The sequence below is a fragment of the Phyllobates terribilis genome, unplaced genomic scaffold, assembly GCF_046119375.1.
Source record: "Phyllobates terribilis strain yellow unplaced genomic scaffold, ASM4611937v1 Scaffold_2__4_contigs__length_985480577, whole genome shotgun sequence".
Taxonomy (NCBI): domain Eukaryota; kingdom Metazoa; phylum Chordata; class Amphibia; order Anura; family Dendrobatidae; genus Phyllobates; species Phyllobates terribilis.
Genome location: NW_027362762.1, coordinates 828,970,537 through 828,997,881, shown reverse-complemented (window position 1 = coordinate 828,997,881; position 27,345 = coordinate 828,970,537).

The window sequence follows — 27,345 nt, the reverse complement described above, 5'->3', positions numbered from 1 at the left end:
ACAACTACGCCTGGCCAGGGGAGATCCCATCTGCTCAAGGACTGACCAGGCCCCATCCGCTAGCAAGTACTCCGGGAGGGTCTTTTGTTGTTACCAGTAAAGACCCTGAACTACACCGTACCGTCTCTGAGTGGTTCCTGCTACCCCCATCATCCACGTCGGCTGCCCTGAGGCCATACCCCTCCCGTTGGGGGTTATACTATCACTCTGCACAATCCCACCATCGGCCTCAGCGGTCTGCCCTGCAGCAGCAGCCCCCTGGCTGCACTCAACGGGTGGCGTAGTCATCAACCATTTACTACTAATGGACTGCCGTCTAGTTTGACTCCCTGGGCACGGACCGGGTCACCGCCACGAGACTACAACCCTCCACAGATCCGGCTCCGGGTAAGCTCCCGCATGCGCAGCGCAGCGCGACACAGGCCCAGGGGCGCGTCAACTTTGGCGTAGTCGGCAGGATTTCGTGCCCGCAACCACCGGGTACTGCGTGCCTGAAAAGCAAAGACTGTTCAAACTTACCAGTGGTGAAGATTCCCGCTATCCGTGGAGGTTTCCCGCCATCCGGCGCCATCTTCGACCTTCTTCCCGCCATCCGTGGAGTTTTCCCGCCATTGGACGCCATCTTGAGGACGCCGCGCGGGAAGAAGAGGGGCGTGGACTCCGAAAGCGCGCGAGAACTGAAGCCCCGCCTCACGTCCGGACGTTGCGTAAGGTCCTGGAAGGAGCCCAGCAGACGCCGACGTCACAGGAGCGCGACGGAAGGTCCTCAACCCTGACGATCCACTGCGGAGCCGCGGCCTACGGAAGAGGATCATCGCAAGGTAGGCCACGGTCCACTAGGGGGGAGGAAGATGTCGGATACGGAGGAGAGCTTCACTGCCTCAACCCCCGCCAGCGCTACCGCTGCTGCAGTTATGCCCTTCACCATGCCCTATATCCCGGGAGCAGCTTGGCTACCCCAGTACTCAGGGGAGTCACATACCCTGCATGACTTTAGAGAAAAGCTGGATAGCCTCTTCCAGGTGTACCCCCTCACAGAAGAGCAAAAAGTGAGCATCCTGGTGGCCCAACTAACCGGGGCAGCCAAAAGAGAAGTAAAATCTTGGCCACCTGGGAGGAGGACTGTCGCAGAGATACTAACCCGGCTGAGGGACACCTTCGATACCCGCACCTCAGCCGAGATCAAGCTTAGATTCTACGGGTGCAAGCAGCGAGCGCATGAGAGTATAAGGGACTATGCACTAAACCTACAAGAGGCCCTGAGGGCCATAAAGCAGACCGACCCTGATGGGGTGGGAAACGAGGACAGGCTGTTGACTGAACAATTTATAGAGGGTTTATATTGCAATGCCCACCGAACCCAGTTGCGGGCAATGGCCTTACAGGATCCCCATCTGGACTTTGCACAGTTCAAGGATAGAGCTATCCGGGTGCTCCGAGAACCAGCACCGGGTGGCGTTGTGACCCACAGGCGCCCAGCTATCACTTACCACCAGGAGGCGGCGCCCTTGTCGACAGGGCCTGTGGGAGCTCATGCGCAGGCTTTGGACAATGACCCGGCTCCAGACCTACACCATCAGGTCCAAGAGCTAGTTAAGAGCGTTGCTGCGCTAACCCGAACTGTGCAGTCTTTACAGGTTTCCACCCCAGGGAAGATCCAGCTGGCATCCGGACCGGAGGACATCCCGTGGCGTCGACCAAGGAGGACCCCACCGGCCAGAGGAAGACCCAGTGACCGATACAGCGAGGACGGACGACCCATCTGCCGCCGCTGCAATCAACCCGGACATATGGAAAGGTACTGTTCTTTAAACGGGCACAACCTGGGGTAGAGGGCCAACCCCCAGGAAAAAGATCACCAGGCCCATCGAACTGGCGCGACAGATATGTGGGAGGACGTCCAGTCTTGCCTGTGGTACTGGATGGCATTCCCATGAGTGCCCTACTGGATACCGGGTCACAGGTCACCACCATCCCGTACGTGCTCTTCAAGCAGTACTGGAATGACTCGGATATTACCCGCTACCCTGACGACGACTTGAGTATCATCGCCAGCAATGGCCAGCCCGTGCCACAGATCGGATTTAAAGAGGTGACCCTCAAAATCGGTAGAGTCGAACTGGCCGCACAGGGACTGATCATTGTAGATATTGATAAACATGAGAGTCATCCAAAAATAACTCTAGGAACTAACGTAATTGAAAATTGTCTTGCAGAGGTGATTTTCCTTTTACAGCAGGTTGCCAAGAACGCCAGCTCCGGCGAGCAGCGGGTGCTCCAGAAAGAGATCCGGGCACTGATGCAACGGCAACAAGTGGAACTCTCCGGCGGTGAGATTGGTAGCGTAAGAATGTGTGACCCTTTTCCTATTGCCATGCCCCCAAAAAGTGAAATGATGATTTGGTGCCGGGCAGCTATTGGTCTGAGAGGTAGAGATTACCAGGCAATGGTAGAACCAGTTTACTCAGACAGTAGGCCCACCATTTTGACAGCACGGGGGGTGGTCAATGTACGCCATGGGAGGGTGCCCGTTCGCATAATAAATATCGGGGAGAGGGAAGTGTACCTGCCCCGGTATGCCACGCTAGCCAAATTATATACCACTAATCAAAATTCTATACAATCTGTGGAACCCTTGCCTCCATCTCACCCGGAGGAAGGTAACGGCTCTAAGAAAGACATGGAGGACTGGTGTCAGCAACTACATCTGGGTACTGACTCCACTCCCTCACATCAGAAACAAGGAGTCTATCGGGTGGTTCAAGAGTATGAGAGAGTGTTTAGTAAACACCCGTTAGACTTCGGGCGAGTCAAGGGGGTAGAACACCGCATCCCCACGGGAGATCATCCTCCCATAAAAGAGAGGTATCGACCCGTACCCCCTGCACATTACCAACATGCCAAGGGGATGCTTAGAGACATGAAGGAGGCTGGGGTAATCCGGGATAGCTGTAGCCCCTGGGCAGCCCCACTAGTTTTAGTCAAAAAGAAAGACAACACCATGAGGATGTGTGTAGATTACCGGAAAATCAACCGTATCACACACAAGGATGCGTACCCCTTACCAAGGATAGAGGAGTCATTGGCTGCTTTAAGATCTGCTAACTTCTTCTCTACCTTGGATCTCACTAGCGGGTACTGGCAGGTTCCTGTAGCAGAGGCGGACCGGGAGAAGACCGCATTCACCACCCCGATGGGACTTAGCGAGTTCACCTGCATGCCGTTCGGACTCTGCAACGCCCCAGGAACCTTCCAACGATTAATGGAGTGCTGTCTGGGCCACAGAAACTTCGAGACGGTCCTGTTGTACCTGGACGATGTCATCGTATACTCCAAAACTTATGAGGACCACCTGAAACACCTGGCGGAGGTGTTCGAAGCTCTGGCGAGTTACGGCCTAAAGGTGAAACCCTCCAAGTGTCACCTCCTGAAACCAAAGGTGCAATACCTGGGACACGTGGTGAGCGCTGACGGAGTGGCTCCCGACCCCGATAAGATCACCGCAATTAAGGGATGGCCAAGCCCCTCCAGCGTAAAAGAAGTGCGGCAGTTCCTAGGGTTGGTAGGCTACTACCGAAGGTTTATTCCCGGTTTCACCAAAAAGGCAGCACCTATGCAGGACCTCCTGATAGGCCAGTCCCGGAAGGCCAAGAACCAGAAGCCGCCCTTCAAATGGGAAAAGCTAGAAGAAGAGTCCTTCCGCCAGCTGAAGATGGCCCTCACGGGGGATGAAATCTTGGCGTACCCGGACTATAGCCAGCCCTTCATCCTCTACACCGACGCCAGTAACATCGGGCTAGGAGCCGTACTGTCCCAGATTCAGCAGGGGAGAGAACGAGTAATCTCCTATGCCAGCCGAAAACTGCGACCCACCGAAAGGAACCCCGAAAATTACAGCTCATTTTAGCTAGAGTTCCTGGCCGTGGTATGGGCAGTCACCGAGCGCTTTAGGCATTACCTCGCTTCTTCCCGGTTCACCGTATACACGGATAACAACCCGTTGACACACCTGGACACGGCAAGACTCGGTGCCCTGGAGCAGAGGTGGATGGCCCGTCTGTCCAACTACGAGTTCACAATCAAATACCGGGCAGGACGCTCCAATACTAACGCGGACGCCCTGTCCAGGATGCCCAACCTGCCGGACGAAGGAGAAGATCCGGAGGGACTGGAAGAAGTTGAACTCCCTGCGTTCCACCGTCATGGGACTATCCAGTATTCCCACCGGGTAAGGGGTAAGCAGGCTGCTACGTTGAACCCCTTACCCCACTACAACTGGGCGGAAACGCAAGACAGCGACCCTGCCGTCCGACTGGTGAAGGAGATGCTGACTCGGCCGGAGGCTCGCCTTGAACCAGACGCTCCGGAGGAAGCCAAACAACTATGGGCGGAGAAGAGTCGACTATTCCTTTACAAGGGGAAGTTGTGCCGCAGAATGGTCAACTCCCGGACGCATGAACTACTCTGGCAAGTAGTGGTGCCCCGAAGAGACGCAGCCATGGTGATGGAGGCATACCACGACGGAGCTGGACACTTCGGGTGGAAAAAGCTGGAGTTCCTGCTGCGCGAGCGGTTCCACTGGGTAGGCATGAGGGGAACCATCGAGAAGTGGTGCAGAGACTGTGGCCCGTGCAATCTGAGAAGGAAGGACCGGGCCAGCCAGAAGACTCCCCTGCAGTCCATCGTCACCCGGCAACCGTTGGAACTGGTAGCCTTGGATCATGTAAAACTGACCCCAAGCAGAAGTGGCTACGTCTACGCGTTAACCATCGTGGATCATTACTCCCGGTTCTTGGTTGTCGTCCCCGTCAAGGACTTAACGGCTCAAACAGCAGCTAGGGCCTTCCAGCAGCACTTCTGCCGTCCACACGGGTACCCGGACCAAGTGCTGACGGACCAGGGACCTGCCTTTGAAGCGGAGGTCTTCCAGGAATTCTGCAATCTGTATGGCTGCCGGAAGATAAGGACGACACCCTACCATCCGCAAACTAATGGACTTTGTGAAAAAATGAACCAGGTGGTAATGGATCTTCTAAAAACATTGCCCCTGGAAGAACGCAGTCTGTGGCCTGAGAAGTTGCCCGATCTGGTGGACCTATACAACCACATCCCGGTAAGTTCCACCAACTGTACCCCGGCTTACCTAATGAGGGCGAGACCTGGTAAGTTACCTGTTGACCTGGAAATGGGAGTCCTGACACCTGAGGACACTTCACCAGAAACAGACTGGGACACAGAGAGGCAGCAGCAGTACCGGAGAGTACAGGAGAGCGTGGAGCGAAGTCTCTGTCAGGCTAGGGAAAGACAAGAGAAGACTTACAACCAGTATGCTCCCGCTGTTCCCCTGGTACCCGGAGAGCAGGTCTTGAAGAGGAAAAGACGGCTCCACAAGTTGGATGACCAGTGGGAGAAGGACCCGTACACCGTACTGCCCTCAAGCCACGAGAACCCGAAGGTCTGTACCATCAGTAAAGACGGAGGGGAAACCACAGCCATTGTATCCCGGGACCACCTGAAGAAGTGTCCCGAACAACTGAGGAACCCTGAAGAGGAACAAGAAGACCATCGACCCGTGGGAGAAAGGGAAGATATGGTTAGTACCGTGCTCGGGGACTTCCCTCGGTCTTGGACTCAAGTCAATGGTGCAGTTGTGGTACCCGTACTCACCTTCCTCCAACCATCATCCCAAGAACCTACGGAGCAACGGGTAGAGCTGGAAGAACAGCCGGTCCAGGAGGCAGAAGACTCCACACAAGTAGAACAGGAGAATCAACCCTCTGCTTATAGTGAGCCTGCCGTACCCCTAGTGAGACAAAGAGCCGGTAGACAGCTGCCCAGTTTACCCTTGACAGCTCCTACACCCTGTAGTTCAGGGCCAGACAGTCAGCTCCGTAGGTCCACTAGGGCCACTAGAGGCCAATTACCCGCACGTTGGAGGATCTAAATGTTTAAGCTATTTTATAATGTTTACCTGTCTATAGTTGCTTGTGTGTAATTTTGTATTTCTAGTTGTTTTTAGGAATCCTTGGTGGATTTACCGGGAATCCTTGTATATAGTTGGAGCGTAACCCAGGATGGACTAAAGACTGTAAAGGACTCGGGGTAGAACAGACCCCTACCTGGTTACGTCTCCCTGTGTTGGTGAAATGGACACCTTGCTTTCTTCTGAGACTGCACCCGGTTGCGGACACGCCGTAACCATCTTTATGTGTTTTCTTATTGTATTATTAATGTTTTGCCTTGTTATGTTTTCTAAATGTGTTTAGTCCCGGAGTACTAAATTTTACTAGGGGGGAATGTGACACCCCAGGGGTCTGGTTGCCACAGTAACGTAATGTTATGTCTGAGAGCAGGTGGGAGGTCCTTTAGTCAGGGATCCTGTGCATGCCACACCTCCTGCCCAGTCTTGGGAGGGGAAGAACTTCCCCTATATAAACCTGGGGCTGAGGCAGGGTGAGTGAGTAGAAGAAGAGAAGAAGTAGAGACAGCATAGGAAGAAACAGCAGTTACAAGGAGTCAGGGGCTGGCAGCTGCAGAGTTCGCCCTGACTAAGAAGACTTTTTACCGGACCCGGAGTCCGAGGCTGTGGGGACTAATTCCTGCCCAGCAGCAGAATCCGTCAGGCAGGGGATTTCAGGTCCTCTGGCCCAGAAGCCCGAAGGCACGGTCACACGCGTGGGACCAGCACCGCCATCGTGGAGCGGAAGCCATTAGAAGGCCCCGAGTCACCGGCCATACGGGTGAGCACCACACGGTACACTCAGGGACGTGGGCTACTTACATCAGCTCCTAGCAAGGTAGCCAGAAGGGTACAGTCAGTTTGGGAGGCCTACAACTACGCCTGGCCAGGGGAGATCCCATCTGCTCAAGGACTGACCAGGCCCCATCCGCTAGCAAGTACTCCGGGAGGGTCTTTTGTTGTTACCAGTAAAGACCCTGAACTACACCGTACCGTCTCTGAGTGGTTCCTGCTACCCCCATCATCCACGTCGGCTGCCCTGAGGCCATACCCCTCCCGTTGGGGGTTATACTATCACTCTGCACAATCCCACCATCGGCCTCAGCGGTCTGCCCTGCAGCAGCAGCCCCCTGGCTGCACTCAACGGGTGGCGTAGTCATCAACCATTTACTACTAATGGACTGCCGTCTAGTTTGACTCCCTGGGCACGGACCGGGTCACCGCCACGAGACTACAACCCTCCACAGATCCGGCTCCGGGTAAGCTCCCGCATGCGCAGCGCAGCGCGACACAGGCCCAGGGGCGCGTCATTTCTACTGTGGAAGTAGCAGCTAAATCAATATCTTAAAACATAACCTTTACCAAAAGTGTATTAAAAAGTCATCTGTCAAAGGTAATCTCAAAAATTAGATAATATACAGTATATGTGCCAGTTACCATGTCACAACAAAACTGTAATAGTGCTATTAATCAATATGACAGGTTGATTACAAATCATTGTTATATGAAATAGAGCCAGTATATGGTAGTAATATCTGGCCACCAGTAACTGAGCACTTGATTTTTGATACCATGTTTTCTTCCAATATATAAAATAAAGCGCATATATTTTTACATTGCTCCTTTTTTTAACTCTAGTGTTTTGTATAACACTGATTAAATTGATCGCAATGAAAATGGAAATGTGTCAGGGAGGAATGAAGATGGATGTAACAGACTTTAGGGTCTAATAGGACACAACAAGATAATATAACCGGTGTTTCTAGTCATACAGTTATATGAAAAAGTTTGGGCACCCCTATTAATCTTAAGCTTAATGTTTTATAAAAATTGGTGTTTTTGCAACAGCTATTTCAGTTTAATATACAGTACAGACCAAAAGTTTGGACACACCTTCTCATTTAAAGATTTTTCTGTATTTTCCTGACTATGAAAATTGTACATTCACACTGAAGGCATCAAAACTATGAATTAACACATTTTGAATTATATACTTAACAAAAAAGTGTGAAACAACTGAAAATATGTCTTATATTCTAGGTTCTTCACAGTAGCCACCTTTTGCTTTGATGACTGCTTTGCACACTCTTGGCATTCTCGTGATGAGCTTCAAGAGGTAGTCACTGGAAATGGTCTTCCAACAATCTTGAAGGCGTTCCCAGAGATGCTTAGCACTTGTTGGCCCTTTTGCCTTCACTCTGCGGTCCAGCTCACCCCAAACCATCTCGATTGGGTTCAGGTCTGGTGACTGTGGAGGCCAGGTCATCTGGCAAAGCACCCCATCACTCTCCTTCTTGGTCAAATAGTCCTTACACAGCCTGGGGGTGTGTTTGGGGTCATTGTACTGTTGAAAAATAAATGATGGTCCAACTAAACGCAAACCAGATGGAATAGCATGCCGCTGAAAGATGCTGTGGTAGCCATGCTGGTTCAGTATGCCTTCAATTTTGAATAAATCCCCAACAGTGACACCAGCAAAGCACCCCCTACACCATCATACCTCCTCCTCCATGCTTCACGGTGGGAACCAGGCATGTAGAGTTCATCTGTTCACCTTTTCTGACACGGTGGTTGGAACCAAAGATCTCAAATTTGGACTCATCAGACCAAAGCACAGATTTCCACTGGTCTAATGTCCATTCCTTGTGTTCTTTAGCCCAAACAAGTCTCTTCTGCTTGTTTCCTGTCCTTAGCAGTGGTTTCCTAGCAGCTATTTTACCATGAAGGCCTGCTGCACAAAGTCTCCTCTTAACAGTTGTTGTAGAGATGTGTCTGCTGCTAGAACTCTGTGTGGCATTGACCTGGTCTCTAATCTGAGCTGCTGTTAACCTGCGATTTCTGAGGCTGGTGACTCGGATAAACTTATCCTCAGAAGCAGAGGTGACTCTTGCTCTTCCTTTCCTTTGGTGGTCCTCATGTGAGCCAGTTTCTTTGTAGCGCTTGATGGCTTTTGCAACTGCACTTGGGGACACTTTCAAAGTTTTACCAATTTTTCGGACTGACTGACCTTCATTTCTTAAAGTAATGATGGCCACTTGTTTTTCTTTACTTAGCTGCTTTTTCTTGCCATAATACAAATTCTAACAGACTATTCAGAAGGACTATCAGCGGTGTTTCCACCAGACTTCTGCATAACACAACTGATGGTCCCAACCCCATTTATAAGGCAAGAAATCCCACTTATTAAACCTGACAGGGCACACCTGTGAAGTGAAAACCATTTCCGGTGACTACCTCTTGAAGCTCATCAAGAGAATGCCAAGAGTGTGCAAAGCAGTCATCAAAGCAAAAGGTGGCTACTTTGAAGAACCTAGAATATAAGACATATTTTCAGTTGTTTCACACTCTTTTGTTAAGTATATAATTCCACATGTGTTAATTCATAGTTTTGATGCCTTCAGTGTGAATGTACAATTTTCATAGTCATGAAAATACAGAAAAATCTTTAAATGAGAATGTGTGTCTAAACTTTTGGTCTGTACTGTATGTAATAACTGTTGGACACAGTAATGTTTCTGCCTTGAAATGAGGTTTATTGTACTAACAGAAAATGTGCAATCTGCATTCAAACAAAATTTGACAGGTGCATAAGTATGGGCACCCTTATCATTTTCTTGTTTTAAATACTCCTACCTACTTTTTACTGACTTAGTAAAGCACTTTTTTTGGTTTTGTAACCTCATTGAGCTTTGAACTTCATAGCCAGGTGTATGCAATCATGAGAAAAGCTACTTAAAGTGGCCACTTGCAAGTTGTTCTCCTGTTTGAATCTCCTCTGAAGAGTGGCATCATGGGCTCCTCAAAACAACTGTCAAATGATCTGAAAACAAAGATTATTCAACATAGTTGTTCAGGGGAAGGATACAAAAAGCTGTCTCAGAGATTTAACCTGTCAGTTTCCACTGTGAGGAACACAGTAAGGAAATGGAAGAACACAGGGACAGTTCTTGTTAAGGCCAGAAGTGGCAGGCCAAAAAAAACATTACTGTGTCCAACAGTTATTACATATATCAAACTGAAATAGCTGTTGCAAAAACACCAATTTTTATAAAATATTAAGCTTAAGATTAATAGGGGTGCCCAAACTTTTTCATATAACTGTATTTTAGCTGTTATGATAGTGTCGCAACTCACTCGGGAAAATAGATCACACACTAAAAACTGTAACCGACCCTGCCAGTACCTGTACAGACTAGAGTACAGACTCCACAGTCCCTAGTGGTTCCAGCGTGAGCTGAACCACAGACTAGACGATGGCAATTTGGACCTATACCTACTGAAAGGCCTTCGAGGGCTTCATGTTCCTCCTAAAGAACCTTAGAGCATAGCAGAGTGCAAATTACCTACAGAAGGGAAAGTTTGCTGAAATAGAAAGAGATCCCAGAGTGAGTAAAACAAACCACAAAATACAAAATAAAGGATTAAGTACGTACTGTTAGAGAATATGCTGCCTGCTTCCTAAAAAGAAACAGAAGATAGGTGCAGGGTAAAGAATATAATCAGCAGAGAGATGAACCCTAGATGGTCTTTCACTGGCTGGCTTAAACTAAAGCAGTACTACATCTAAATGAGACTATCACCAGCAGGAAATACCAGCAGGGGGAATGTATATAAAGCCACACCCGAAAGGTTATAGGGCAGACAAATGAGTAAATGAAAACTGTTACCCTAAAAAGACTGAAGCAGGGATAACAAACTAAACACCCGGAGAAAAAGTGTATCTACTGTGGCTCAGTGGACAGAGAGGTCAACCACAAACCTCAAGGGTTCAGATGCATGACAGTAGCCATTTGTGTGGATCACTCGTGGATCTATCTGGTAACTTAAATATGGATCATTTCTAGACTATTGTTTGGTTACATGGACTATAACCACTGGATACACCTTGTTGAGTGAGTAAGAACTTCATTCATTGCAGTTACCATGTCACTTTTCTAACTCTAAATGTTGAACTATCACATTTTGTTGCGACTTGGTAATAACTGGTAGATTTACTGCATATCATCTAATTTTTGAGAATACATTTAAGAGATGACTTTTTAATACACATACAGTAAAAGTTAAAGGGGTATTCCCATCGCCAAGATCCTATCTCAATATGTAGTAGGTGTAATAATAATATTAGCAAATACCTTCAATTAGAAATGTAGTATAGTTCTTCTGATTCGCTATGTCACTAGACTAAAGATTAGTTTGAAAAAAGATAAAAAATGATTTGGGGTTCTAGTGTAGCTCAGGGGATAAATTGTGCATGTACTCATCCATTCACCTATACAGAAATGTGATTACATGAACATTTACAGTCAATACATTTTCTATATAAATATTATTATTATTATTTATTTATATAGCACCATTGATTTCATGGTGTTGTACATAACAAGGGGTTACATACCAAATACAGATATCACTTACAGTAAGCAAACTAACAATGATAGACTGGTACAGAGGGAAGAGGACCCTGCCCTTGCGGGTATACAAGGGATGGGCATGGATATAGTAGGTGAGGGTAGAGCTGGTCGTGCAGCGGTATGGTGGAGCGGTGGTTACTGCAGGTTGTAGGCTTGTCGGAAGAGGTGGGTCTTCAGGTTCCTTTTGAAGGTTTCCACGGTAGGCGAGAGTCTGATATGTGAGGGTAGAGAGTTCCAGAGTAGGGGGGATGCACGGGAGAAATCCTGTACGTGATTGTGGGAAGAGGAAATAAGAGGGGAGTAGAGAAGGAGACCTTGTGAAGATCGGAGGTTGCAAGTATGTAGGTACTGGGAGACTAGGTCACAGATGTATGGGGGAGACAGGTTGTGGATGGCTTTGTATGCCAGTGTTAGGGTCTTGAACTTGAGTCTCTGGGCAATGGGGAGCCAATGAAGGGATTGACAGAGGGGAGAGGCCGGGGAGTAGCGGGGGGACAGGTGGATTAGTCGGGCAGTAGAGTTTAGGATAGATTGAAAGGGTGCGAGAGTGTTAGAAGGGAGGCCACAGAGCAGGAGGTTGCAGTAGTCGAGGTGGGAGATGATGAGGACATGGACTAGAGTTTTTTTCTTTGCTGAGGAATATGTGGATCCGGGAGATGTTTTTGAGTTGGAGTCAGCAGGAAATGGAAAGGGCTTGGATATGTGGTTTGAAGGAGAGGTCAGAGTCCAGGGTTACCCCGAGGCAGCGAGCTTGTGGGACTGGGGAGAGTGGGCTGCCATTAACTTTGATGGATAAGTCAGATGGGGGGGGTGGAGTGAGGTGGGGGAAAGATGATGAATTCAATTTTATCCATGTTAAGTTTTAGAAATCTAGCAGAGAAGAAGAATGAAATAGCGAACAGACATTGTGGGATTCTGGTTAGTAAGGAGTTGATATCGGGTCCAGAGAGGTAGATCTGTGTGTCATCAGCATAGACGTGATACTGAAAGCCATGAGACTATGAGTTGTCAGAGGCCAAAGGTGTAGATGGAGAAGAGCAGGGGCCCTAGAACTGAGCCTTGGGGGGACACCGACAGATAGGGGGAGAGATGAGGAGGTAATGCATGAGTGGAAGATGCTGAATGTTCGGTCTGTTAGGTATGGAGAGATCCAAGATAGGGCCAAGTCTGTGATGCCAAGAGATAAGAGAGTCTGTAGTAAGAGGGAATGGTAAACTGTGTCGAAGGCAGATGACAGGTCCAGGAGTAGGAGGACGGAGTAGTGTCGTTTGGATTTGGCGGTTAGTAGGTCATTGGTGACTTTAGTCAGGGCGGTTTCAGTGGAGTGATGCGGTCGGAAGCCAGATTGTAATCTGTCAAAGAGGGAGCATGAGGAGAGGTGGGATGACAGTTCAAGGTGGACATGTTGTTCCAGTAGTTTTGAGGCATAGGGGAGACGTGATATGGGGTGATAGCTAGTCAGAGAGGATGGGTCAAGGGAGGACTTTTTGAGGATGGGTTTGATTGAGGCATGTTTCAAACATGAGGGGAAGATGCCGGTTGTTAGTGACAGGTTGAAGAGGTGAGTTAGGGTTGGGATGAGGTGGGATGGGATTGGGTCAAGTTCGCAGGTGGTGAGGTGTGATTTGTAGAGTAAAGAGGAAACTTGATCTTCCGTAATGGTGGAGAAGTTAGTTTTGAAGGAGGAAGGTTGAGTAGATGTGAGGAGCAGCTGTGGGGACTTTAGGCAAAAGCCTTGTCTGATGGTGTCAATCTTCTGCTTGAAGAATGAGGCGAGCTCTTCGGCTGAGATGAGAGGAGAGGGAGGAGGCGCTGGGGGATGGAGGAGAAAATTGAAAGTGTTGAATAGCTGTTTGGGGTTATGAGACAGAGAGTATATGAGAGATGAGAAGTATGATTGTTAGGCTGTTGTGAGTGTGGACTTGAAAATAGTGAGGGACTGTTTGAATGCGATGGAGTGCGATCTTTTCCATCTCCACTCAGCAACCCTGGAGGTCCTTCGCAGTTCTTTAGTCAGGTTGGTGTGCCAGGGTTGCCTGTTGAGTGTGTGAGCTTTGGTATGTGTGAGATGGGTGACTGAATAGAGAGCTGCAGCTGTTGTGGTGTTATATAAAGCAGCAGCAACATCTGCGTCATGTAAGGAATTTATGCCTGTAAGAGGGAGAAGGGATTCAGAGAGTGAGTGTGGGTCAAGGTGTTTGAGATTTCTGCGAGGGTGTGCAAGTTTATGAAGTGGGGATTGTGGACCTGGAGAGGAGATAGACGTACATTTATTCTTATGCACATATTTTTACCATCGCTGTCCTATTGTTTTTATCATGCTCACTAAAATGACCAGCTAACATAGGGATACGATAATTGTTCACTCATTTAGAGATCTAGGACAGATGTATTTTTGCTTATTCTTCTAGAAAGCCAAGCATATATTAACTCATGTAACCAAAAAGCCAAAGCAAGAGTATGCTTATTCGCATGCCAATCAACCAGGACAAATGTGCACACAGTTACCTAGACTGAAGAGGTCTGCTGATTCATCCAAAATTATAAGATGAGTAGGTGCCCACTCATCACACAATGATTAACTGATCGCCAGCGGTGCGCCTGACAAATCAACTATCATCACTGGAGGAATCTTCAGACAGTCCCTACTTTCACCAACTGGAAACCATTAAATACATAGTAGAATTGTAGCCGCTCTCAGCTCTGGATCACAGAAGTCAGGCAAAGTGGGAGACCTGGTTTATACATACAGTACATACAATTGTAAATTGACTATTATTGGCAGAAAATAAGACAACTTTTTTTTTCATAATTTGGTAATGAGTACTTTTTTTTTTATTTAAAAATGGGCCCTTGGTGGTCCTAAAATAAAAAATATATAAATACTTACTCACCAAAACCCCACCAATCTTCATACTGCTGTAATCAGGAGAACCAGCAGTGATGTGGACCATCAACATAGATGAGTACATGGGTTTATTTTAATGGTAGGACCACTATAGGCTCATTTAGAAGCTAATAAAAAATAGTAGACAACCCCTATAGTTCGATATTTTGGAAGCGTAGTTTTTCTCAATTTCACATTTCAATCTATAGATATAGCATGGCTACACATATGGCCGGTACACTACTAACATTTTTTGGCACTGATCATTTATTTGCAAACTGCAGAGCGCTGTCACCACAATTTAAAGAAGTTGGCCACAACTTTTTATTATGCCCCCATTGTATCCCCCCGGGGCCCATAAGTGTCTTTATAAATGACCTTCTGTTGCAGGTTCTGCCTGTGAGCGGCGCTATCGCTGGCCGCTCACAGGCATCACGTGACCTGCCACTGATGTCACATCAAGTGAGGCGTGACTCAGCGCTGAGGTCCCCGCGGTGGCTGCTGGGTTGTGGGCGGAGATACCCCGCATGACACACAGCATCCACCGCGCACTTTCCCGATGAATGAGGAGAGGGAGAGCATGCAGTGGATGCTGGGTGTGACGTGCGGGGTAACTCCGCCCATAACCCAGCATCCACCGGTGGAACACAGAAGAGGGACCCCCAGCTGCAGCCTGGACTTGTCGTGACGTCAGCAGATGTTAGAGCCGGCTGCAGCCGGGGGTCACGTAATGCCTGTGAGCGGCCAGTGATAGCGCTGCTCACAGGCAGTAACTGCAACAGAAGGTAGTTACAAAAACACTTATGGGCCCCGGGGAGATACATTGGGGAGTGGATAATAAGTAGTGGGCAACCCCTTTAACACAGTTTGCCGAGAGGCAAAAAGCCCAGTAATTTTGATGTTTGCTACTTGTATGTTATTCAAAGAGGAATCTTTACATTACATAATCAATGAATCACATGATTTCTACTTTGAAAACTACATTAAAAATACTACAAATAATTCAGGTACTAAAGCACAATGAAGTATATTTATTAAAACTGACTAATTCTTAAGACAGTTCAGACAGCGCTGATTAATAAATTTGAGATTGTCTAGTAAAAATTTACACCACCTATTTTTTTCCCTGTTTTTCAGTAAATGATGTGATAAAATGAATACTGTCAATTAAAACTACATCTCATCCTGCAAAAAAACAAGCCCTCATACTGTGCCGATGGAAAACTAGAACTCTAGCGCCATCTACAGAAAGTAGCAATTCTAAAAGTCAATAGTGACCCTTTAATGAGCCTTATCACATGACTTAGGATATAAGCCAGAAACTCAATTTGCAGACACTGTGTTTCGGGGTACTGCCCCTCGTCAGTGCAAAGTTTGAGCTCTGGTTTGGCTGGGTGAGAGGTTTTATATGCACATTTAGCTTAAACAAGCGCTCCCCCCATCAAAAATTTTTCCTCTTAATATATTGGAGTCATCATATTATACAGCACTATCTACTTACAATTGCATAATTTTCCCTTCTACCCAATAAATTATTCTCTTTTCTCTGCTCTATGTAGAAACAGGAAGTCTCTTGTCCCTGCATTTATCATCCCCCTCTTCAACTCCTGACCCAGCTGGTGCCTCCTTCCCCCTGTCAGGGACTTTTGCAGTGACTTATGAATCATGCAGGGAAATTTGACTTACTGTTTCTACATAGAGGGTAGAAGGATTCAGCTAGTCAGTTTTTAATCACATAATTCCATAGACCTAATGGAAAAGATAAGGTTTAACTGGGTAGAAAGGCAAAATTGAGCAATTGTAAGACCACAGTACAATATAATATGATGACTGTAATACATAAGAGAATAAAAACTTTGATGGGTGATGGGAGGGCTTCTTTATAAAATTTCTCCATATATATATATATATATATATATATATATATATATATATATATGTATATACAGTACAGACCAAAAGTTTGGACACACCTTCTCATTTAAAGATTTTTCTGTATTTTCATTACTATGAAAATTGTACATTCACACTGAAGGCATCAAAACTATGAATTAACACATGTGGAATTATATACTTAACAAAAAAGTGTGAAACAACAGAAAATATGTCTTATATTCTAGGTTCTTCAAAGTAGCCACCTTTTGCTTTGATGACTGCTTTGCACACTCTTGGCATTCTCTTGATGAGCTTCAAGAGGTAGTCACTAGTGTTGAGCCACCCCCGTAGTGTTCGAGTTCGGTTCGGTTCGTCGAACACCCGTGTGTTCGCCGAACTGTTCGTCGAACTGTTCGTCGAACACCTTCGAACACCGTTAAAACCAATGGCAGGCAAACAAAAACACATAGAAACACATAGAAAACACCTTCAAAGGTGTCCAAAAGCTGACAAACTGCTCAGAAGACACAACTAACACATGGAAAAGTGACAAGTACATATAGTCATGCAAAAAGAAAAGAGGTGGAGGAGTAAAAGGAGGGGGAGACACAGATATAGGCATGTCATGCCCTTCTAAAATCCAAAAAGTGAGAAGCCGAGACGGCCAGTCCGCTCCTGCCCGTGCCACCTCCGTGTCGCCGGGTTTGTGCCAGAGCCGTGGTGAACCCTGACGGCCAGCCCCCCTCTCCCAATAGTGGTGCCTGTCCGCTGGTGGGTCGAGAGAGCCCCCCTGTGATGGAGGCAGCTCTAAGCTTTTTAATTTAAATTGTCCCTCTAATTTGAATGAATACACTTTAAATCCATTTACAAGGATCTATTGGAGGGCAAGTCTCATGCCAGCAGCCGCGTAATTCCAGCTCCAGTAGCGTCCACTAAAGCTGCTGCAGTTAAAAAGCTTTTATAAGGATCGAGCTCGGCTGTCCACCGCAAGGCATCCTAGTGCCAGTCCCAGCCCCTATGCCTTGGGGTGCCTCCTGATGCTCTTCACTGAGTATCCTGTGGTCCCGAAGCATTTCCTTTGAAAAAATTAAGTGTCCAAACTACAGGTGGTGTAGCTTGCTTAACAGCCGGGATAATCCGCTGACTAGCAGACACTGCTACTAGGCACAAAGTATTTCCTGGGCTAGATGCAGTTAAAAATTTGTAAGTAGATACTCTCGTTGGATGCTGAGAAAGCATTCCATAGAGTCTCCTGGCACGCCATATATGATTCTCTTAAAAAGCTTGGGGTAGGGGTCTAGGGGACCCTTTTATAGCCAAAATCACAGCCCTGTATCACAATACGTCACCTAGGCTGAAGATAAATGGAACTGTAGCACCGAGGGCTCGGTTGCTACAGACGTATTGCACCTCACCCAGAGGTGTGATATCTCACTCTCAGATAAGGATGGAGTGTGGATCAGGACCCGACACCTGCATGCATTACACCACATTGCCGTGGGGCAGGGCGACCAATATGCCCCTGAGATGGGCACGACAGTCCCTGTCCCTGGCTGGAGTGGGGGGAGGGAACACTGAGGAAGGGGAACCCTGCAGTGCAGGAGCAGGGAGGAAGCACTTCCTGGGTGCATTGAGAAGGGAGTATAAAAGGTGGGCACCATCTTAGTTCAGTGCAGAGAAGTCTGAGCAGAAGTGGCAGGGAGCAGGGGCTCTGCATGAGCTCTGCTCCGGAGGCGGGCCTAGTAACAGAGGCCCAGGCCTGCAAGAGGGAGAAGGAAGGAAGAGGAGCGGAGAAGGCTCCAGGAATGAGGAATGAAGGGATCCCAGGGGTGCGGACGGGCGAGTCGCCACTGCACGCCCGAATCCACCTGCGTGGAGGGGTCAGGCCAAAGGGGGAGACCGGTCCCCGAACTAGTGGAGGCAGGAAACGACCCTCAGCTAGAAACCGGAGGCTCTGACATTTTATGTGGCGCAGCCCCTTGCTCCACCCGCTAGGAAGGCACCACATAGGGTCAGGGAAACTGGCGCCAAGTTTACCAAGAGGAGGCCCGAGGCAGCCGGACAGAAGTGTTGGTAAGAAAGGCCAGACAAAGGACACACAAAGGGGGTCCTGTGAAGCGCTCCAAAGTTATCTGGGAGTTGTCTGAGCCCCTCACCTGGTGAGCACAGTACGACGTGGGCAGCCGTTACCTGCAGACGTGGTCTGGATAATAAGAACTGTGAGTAAAGGCCCTGAACTGCATCACTGACTCCGTGTCGTTACTGCTGCTGCCCTGCACCATCACCCCCATCCTCCGCATGCACTGCCCTGAGGCTATACTCCTCCCGTGGGGAGTTATGCTACGCTCTGCTGCACCCACAACACCAGCCTTAGCGGTCTGCCCTGTAGCGGCGGTTCACTCTGACCGCAATCCACGGGTGGCGTAGTCGGACATTTAAACATCAAAACCACATAAATAGTTCCGCCACTGGTTTGACCGCCCTGAGCCACGGAACCGGATCGCCGCCACGAAGACTACAACCACCAGCATCCACCAAAAAGGGTCCGGCTCCGGGTGTCCCAAGGCCCAGGGGGTGCGTCAGAACATTTTCATCACCTTTCACAATCACCAATGGGACAAGGCAGGGATGTCCTCTGTCCCCTCTCTTATACATCCTAGTGACGGAGCACCTGCTCTCATCAATTCGCCATAACCCCAATATTAGGTGGATTGAGGTGGGAGGCACCGAGTACAAGTGCTCTCTATTTGCTGATGATGTCCTAGTATATATCACTCAATCACATATATCCATCCCTGCTGTTATGGCTGAAATAGATCACTTTGTTACATGGTAAAATTTTAAAATCAATGCAGCGAAGTCTGAGGCCCTCGATGTCTCCCTCCCTAAATCCATATAGGATTCCATCCAGTCCAACTTTCCCTTTGCCTGGCCCTCACAGGGTATCAAATACTTAGGAATTCCTATTCATAGAGACCTCTCCCATCTATGTTATCTTAATTTTGGGCCCTTTATTGAACAATTCCATACAGACCACGGTTGGCAAGTTAGAACTGTAAGATTCACTACGTGAACCACTGGTGTTTTGTGGAAAAGCACATGTACACTGTGCTCCAAATTATTATGCAAAAAGTGTTTAGGAGTGATAAGGGAAGAATTTGTTTGTTTGTCAGTTAAACTCATTGATGGTGATGTGTGTCAGGGCTCTTTATATCACTGTAAGCAATTGCAGACACCTGTGCTAATTAGTTTGGCAGGTGTGTCCAATGAAAGGCAAGACTACTTAAGAAGGCTCTCTCACATTATTAAGCAGCCTACATTTTCTGCCAAAATGGGAAAGAAAAAGGATGTGTCGGCTGCTGAGAAGCAACAAATTGTGGAGTGTTTAGGTCAAGGCATGACTACAATCAACATTGTGCGATGATCAGGATGAAGTGTCTTGGCAATCAAGAAGTATGTAGCTGATTCACAGTACACACGTGTGCGTGCTGATAAGGGCAAATTGAGGACTCTTTCCTACAGGCAATTACGTCAGGTTGAAAGAGCAGCGGCAAAAAAGCCTTGTCATAGCAGCAGACAAGTTTTTGAAGCTGCTTGTGCCTCCAACGTCCCCCGAACAACAAGATGCAGGGTCCTTCAGAGGTTTGCAGCTGTGCATACGCCATCCTGTCGACCTCCTCTATCCACTTCACACAAGCAGAAACGGCTCCAGTGGGCCAAACATTACATGAAGACTGATTTCAAAACTGTTTTGTTCACGGATGAGTGCCGTGCAGCGCTCGATGGTCCAGATGAATGGAGTGGAGGATGGCTGGTTGATGGACACCCCACGCAAACACGGCTACAGCGCCAACAAGGAGGAGGTGGAGTAATGTTTTCGGCTGGAATCATGGGGAGAGAGATTGTCGGCCCCTTTAGGATCCCTGAAGGCGCTAAAGATGAACTCCATAATGTATGTGGATTTTCTCAAACAGCACTTCCTGCCATGGTTCAAGAAGAAGAACCGTGTATTTCACAGCAAGATCATTTTTCTGCATGATAATGCACCATCTCATGCTGCACATAAAACATCTGCATCTCTGGCTGATATGGGCATAAAAGGGGACAAACTTATGGTGTGACCCCCATGCTCCCCTGACCTCTACCCCATTCAGAACCTTTGGAGCATCATTAAAAGGAGTGTCTATGATGGCGGGAGGCAGTTCACATCTAAGCAACAGCTCTGGGAGGGTATTCTGTCCTCATGCAAAACAATTGAAGCAGAAACCATCCAAAACCTGACAAATTCAATGGACGAGAGAGTTCAGAAGCTCCTTTCGAACAAGGGGTCCTATGTGAAAATGTAACATCACCTAGAATAAAGTTTTGAGTTGAAAACTGTTTGATTTCAGTTTCTAACAACCTGCTAATGCTTATAATTTCAAAAATGACCATTTTTTTGGTCTTTATTAAAATGAAAAGGTTGATCGAAAAGTTTGGGGGATCTAAGAGTGTGGCAACCCAGTAGTCATGATTACTTCGAATTCTGACAATATGAGGGTCATGCTGCAGGTAGTGCAGCAAGAAGGCACTTATGTGTCTTGCGCATCTCGGAGCCCCAAAATTATTTTCCGGGCTAGATGCAGCTAAAAATTATTTTTAATTTTAAATCTGGTGAAGCTTATTATAGATGGCCTAATAGGATCAGTGCTGCACACTGCTACAAAGCCCAAATTATTTTCCAGTCAAGATACAGATAAACATGATTAGTAATTTGAAAGCTTAAAACGGTTGGTAGGGTGATTTTAACCAATCATCAAGCTTTTACTCTCCCCAGGATGACACAGGGGTAGAAAAGTCGTTTCGGATCCATGATTTGTTCATCTTTATGAACGTGAGTCTGTCTACATTATCAGTGGAGAGCCGCGTGCGCTTATCTGTCAGCACACCACCAGCAGCGCTGAACACACGTTCAGACAGAACGCTGGCTGCGGGGCATGACAAGATCTCCAAGGCGTAAGTGGCTAGCTCCGGCCATTTATCCAGATTGGAAGCCCAAAAAGAGCAAGGGTCCAGTGACACAGTCGTGGCTTCAATGTTTACTTGGAGATACTCCTGTACCATCGTCTCTAGGCGTTGACTATGTGTCAGACTTCTTGTCTCCTGTGGCCTTGCAAAGGATGGGCTAAAAAAGTGGTGAAATGATTCCGCAAAATTGATGTTACCAGCAGATACTGTGGTTCTGTTACGGTTTGAGTGCTGAACACTTGACGGTCCCACGGTTGGCAAGTTGGAACTGTGAGATTCACTACGTGCACCACTGGTATTTTGTGGAAAAGCACATGTAAGATTCTGCAACAGTCTCTGCTGATACTCCTGCATGCGTGCATCCCTTTCTATGGCAGGAATAATTTCTGCAAATTTACTTTTGTACCGGGGATCTAACAGTGTGGCAACCCAGTAGTCAGGATTATTTCTAATTCTCACAATTCGAGGGTCATGTTGCAGGTAGTGCAGCAAGAAGGCACTCATGTGTGTTGCGCATCCAGGAGCACCAAGTCCCTGTTGTGTTGGTGGCGAGGTAACAATCATGCTTCCTTCCTCTGTCCTCTCCCCCCAACCTCGCACAACAGAAATGTGATCAAGGTCTCCCTCATCTGATGAGTCTTCCATCAGTTCGTCCTCCACTTCTTCCTGGGCTCCTGCACCTTCCTCACTAGTTTGGCTGCTACCATGCGCCCTGGTAAAATCATCTCCCCCACCCTCACATGCCTGCCGCCTTGGTGCTGCCGACCGTCTGGACCTTGCAGATGTTAGCCCTTCCGCATACAACTCCTCCTCCTCTACTTCCTCCACCTCCTCTTGTGCCACCACCTGACTCCGAATTCTGTTTAACATGTGCTCCAGCATGTAAATCACCGGAATAGTCATGCTGATAATGGCATCGTCAGCACTAAACATCTTCGTCGCCATTTCAAAACTGTGCAGAAGGGTGCATAGGTCCCTGATCTGAGACCACTCCTCCAGCGTGATTTGCCCCACCTCTGAATCTCGTTGGCCCAGGCTATACGTCAGAACGTATTGCACCAGGGCTTCTCGGTGCTGCCACAGTCGCTGCAACATGTGCAGAGTTGAATTCCACCGGGTAGGCACATCGCATTTTAGCCGGTGAAGTGGCAGGCCCAACGACTTCTGTAGAGATGTAAGTCGCTGAGCTGCGGGATGCGAACGGCGGAAGTGAGCACACAGCGACCGTGCCCTCTGCAGAAGGCCATCTAGTCTGGGATAGTGGGCTAAAAATTTCTGGACAACCAGGTTCAACACGTGAGCCATACAAGGCACGTGTGTGACATTGCCCCGGCGAAGGGCCGCACCCAGGTTTGCAGCATTGTCGCACACGGCCTTCCCTGGTTTCAGGTCCAGTGGAGACAACCATTCATGAAATTGGTTCTCCAGAGCTGACCACAACTCCTCAGCTGTGTGACTCACATTTCCCAGACATTTCAATGTAAAAACCGCCTGATGACGTTGAGCCCTACTGCCAGCATAGTAAGGAGGTGTGCAGGATCCCTTCTGCGCAGTTAGAAAGCTTGTGGCATGACCAGACAGGCTTTGGGTGCAGGTGGAAGACCGAGAGGAGGTTGAGGAGGCAGAAGCAGTGGAGGAACTTTGACATAAAGAGGATTGACGCACAACTCGTGGGGACGGCAAGACTTGGACAGCAGCCCCTTGTCCTGCTGTCACCATAGTTACCAGTGCCCAGTCAGCGACATGTAACGCCCCTGTCCATGCCTACTCGTCCAAGTGTCTGTGGTGAAATGCACCCTGTCACACACAGAGTTTCTCAAAGAAGCGGTGATGTTGTGTGCGACATGCTGGTGGAGCGCAGGCACACCTTTCTTTGAGAAGTAGTGCCGACTGGGCATCTGGTACTGGGGCACTGCGACGGACATAAGGTCTCGAAAATCCTCTGTGTCCACCAGGCGGAAAGGCAGCATTTCTGTAGCCAAGAGCTTGCAGATGGTGAAATTCAACCTCTTAGCTTTCTCATGGCTAGGAGGAAATGGTCTTTTACTTGTCCACATCTGAGGGACCGAGGGCTGGCTATTGTGCTTAGACGGGGTTGATAAGGGTGTCCCCGGCAAACTGCCGGTCTGTGAGGAAGATGCAGGCGGACATGTTAGGTTGCCTTGATCCAAAGGTGGTGCTATCGATGTCGGACAGCGCTCAAGACCAGCTGGTGTTACCACCTCCAAAGAAAATGATGACCTGCCAATCACGCTGGCTGTTGCGGGTAAAGAGGTGGTAGGTCTGCGCCCCAAAACAGGTGTGACTGCTGTCCCCCCAGTCACAGAGGATGAAGAGGCCGCGGATGCACAAGATATGGCAGACGGTGGTTGGCCCGGCCGGCTAGGCCGCATTGTAGCACACTGAGCTTCCCACTGCAACTTATGCTTCATGTCCATGTGCCGGTTCATGCATGAAGTACTCAAACTATGTATTTTTTGGCCTCTACTTAGCTTTTGCTAACAAATGTTACAGATAACACGAGTTGGGTCATCTTTATCGATCTGAAAAAATGCCCAGGCTATGCAAGGCTTAGCACCCATGCGACCTGAAGAGCCACCACGACTTGTGGTGAGAGGCAGAGTTGTGTTTGAGGATGCAGTTGTTGACGTGCTTCCAGTACTACGTCTCTGTCCAGGAAGGCGCAACCTGACCTCGTCGTCACTAGCATCTTCCTCCACCTCCTCTGCTGACCTCATCTCTTGGCTGACTGTGGGTTGACAGTAAGTGGGATCTCCGACCTCATCATCATCACCCTGTGCGTTATCACACCCGTCGTCCTCAGAGCCAACCTGTTCCTGCCCTGACAAAAAACTAAAGTTGTCGCTCCAATCAGGTATTTGAGTCTTATCATCGTCTTCCTCATTGTCTCCACCAACAGGAGTTACAGTTTGGGAATGAGGGTCTACATTATGGTCAGAACCTTCTGCGTCTGGTCCTGGATCCGACTCATAAAGATTCTGGGCATCAGTGCAGATCATTTCCTCGTCTGGATTCACAGAAGCGCTGGAGTCGACCTCTGATTCCCAGGCTATAGTATGAGTAAACAGCTCTGCAGACTCAACCATCTGTTCTACCTCATACTCAGACGGGCAGCTGGAGATTTGGGAGCTGTGAGGAAGCAAGTGCGATTTGGGTGACACCTTTGAGGACTGGAGTATTTGTGATGTTGAAGTTGATGTGGAGGAGAGCCCACTTAAAGGAGCACTTGATATCCGTTGAAGCACCTGCTGTTTTTGTGCCTCATCTGGAATTTGTAGCGATTGGCGTGGCCGTAAGAAAGGGATCTTATCACATTGTCCGCTAAAAGAAGTAGACATTTTAGTTTGGCTGGAAGATGGTCTTTCTTCTGCACCTACCCCACGGACACAACCTTTTTTCCCCTTCCCAACACGCCTATTCCCCTTTCCACCAGCAGCAGGCCTTTTTCCACTCATTTTGGTGGTTAACTAATTCACAACTCTGGAGTTGTTTGCACAAAAAAACAATGGATGGTAACCGAGCAGAGCTGAGTGGCCAAACTGTGGTATTAGGCCAAAACTATTGGCTGGGTTAGATGCAGAAAAAAATTATTTTTAATTTGCAACCTGATGGAGGTCAGTATAGATGGACTAATAGACCAAGTCCCACACACTGCTAGAAGCCCAAATATTTTTTCAGAGCTAGATGCAGAAATTTTTTTTATTCAATTTGCAACCTGATGGAGGTCAGTATAGATGGACTAATAGACCAAGTCCCACACACTGCTAGAAGCCCAAATATTTTTTCAGAGCTAGATGCAGAAAAAAATTATTTTTAATTTGCAACCTGATGGAGGTCAGTATAGATGGACTAATAGACCAAGTCCCACACACCGCTAGAAGCCCAAATATTTTTTCAGAGCTAGATGCAGAAAAAAATTATATTCAATTTGCAACCTGCTGGAGGTCAGTATAGAAGGACTAATAGAACAAGTCCCACACACTGCTAGAAGCCCAAATATTTTTTCAGAGCTAAATGAAGAAAAAAATTATTTTTAATTTGCAACCTGATGGAGGTCAGTATAGATGGACTAATAGACCAAGTCCCACACACTGCTAGAAGCCCAAATATTTTTTCAGAGCTAGATGCAGAAAAAAATTATATTCAGTTTGCAACCTGATGGAGGTCAGTATAGATGGACTAATAGAATGATGCTATGCCCAAAAGATTTTACTTCACTAGGTGCAGTAAAAAAATTGGTATTCTATACACAGGTGGTATATCTTGCAACACAGATAGGCTACTCCACTGACTAACACACTCTGCAATAGGCCAAAAAGGATTAGCTTTGCTAGATTCAGCCAAATGCTGTGAAAAAAACTTGCACAGCACTGGCACAGACCTGCCTGGCAAAAACTGATAGGAACTGATGTAACCTAGTCCTGAAAAGGACTCCAATTACAATTAGTCTTTACTCCCACAATCTATCTATTTAAGAGCACAGACCTGCTTGATAAAAGTCGTAGGAAATGCTGTAACCTAGTCCTTAAAAGGACTGCAATCACAACTATTCCCTACTCCCAAGCTATCTGTATATTTGTGCGAAAATTGGCTTGAAATTAACAAGGTATAGCACACACAGCAACAGCGGTGCCGTCTAACACGCAGCTGCAGCAGTGAGAAAATGGTGGCGACGGGGAAAATGGCTTGGTCTTATAGGGCAAGGACATGTGACATACACTGCCAATCACACATGCCCTTGCTTGTGTGAAAAAAAGCACTTCGCTCCGTGTGTGCGCTGCTGATAGGCTGACAGATTGCACCTCCCCACTGCAAATGCGGGAAAGAGAAAAAAAAATGGAGATCTTCATTGTTCCTGCAGAGATCCATCCCCTGCCCCTCCCCCCGCCCCGCTGTACACTCAAACTGCGTATTAACATTAATTTTCATCATTACTGAGAAAAAATCCAGTTATGATTTTGGTGCACGAACAGTTATCGAACATAACCTCGAACAGCCGAATTTTTCTCAAATTGTTCGTGTTCCCCGACCGGCTCGAACACCGCCCAAAACAGCTCGAATTTGAGATTGGCGAACAGTTCGAGTAGAACAACGCTCATCTCTAGTAGTCACCAGAAATGGTCTTCCAACAATCTTGAAGGAGTTCCCAGAAAAGCTTAGCACTTGTTGGCCCTTTTGCCTTCACTCTGCGGTCCAGCTCACCCCAAACCATCTCGATTGGGTTCAGGTCTGGTGACTGTGGAGGCCAGGTCATCTGGCGTAGCACCCCATCACTCTCCTACTTGGTCAAATAGCCCTTACACAGTCTAGAGGTGTGTTTGGGGTCATTGTCCTGTTGAAAAATAAATGATGGTCCAACTAAACGCAAACCGGATGGAATAGCATGCCACTGCAAGATGCTGTGGTAGCCATGCTGGTTCAGTATGCCTTCAATTTTGAATAAATCCCCAACAGTGTCACCAGCAAAGCATCCCCACACCATCACACCTCCTCCTCCATGCCTCACGGTGGGAACCAGGCATGTAGAGTCCATCCGTTCACCTTTTCTGCGTCGCACAAAGACAAGGTGGTTGGAACCAAAGATGTCAAATTTGGATTCATCAGACCAAAGCACAGATTTCCACTGGTCTAATGTCCATTCCTTGTGTTCTTTAGCCCAAACAAGTCTCTTCTGCTTGTTGCCTGTCCTTAGCCGTGGTTTCCTAGCAGCTATTTTACCATGAAGGCCTGCTGCACAAAGTCTCCTCTTAATAGTTGTTGAAGAGATGTGTCTGCTGCTAGAACTCTGTGTGGCTTTGACCTGGTCTCTAATCTGAGCTGCTGTTAACCTGCGATTTTGGAGGCTGGTGACTCGGATAAACTCATCCTCAGAAGCAGAGGTGACTCTTGGTCTTCCTTTCCTGGGGCGGTCCTCATGTGAGCCAATCTTTGTAGCGCTTGACAGTTTTTGCAACTGCACTTGGGGACACTTTCAAAGTTTTCCTAATTTTTCGGACTGACTGACCTTCATTTCTTAAAGTAATGATGGCCACTCGTTTTTCTTTACTTAGCTGCTTTTTTCTTGCCATAATACAAATTCTAACAGTCTATTCAGTAGGACTATCAGCTGTGTATCCACCAGACTTCTGCACAACATAACTGATGGTCGCAACCCCATTTATAAGGCAAGAAATCCCACTTATTAA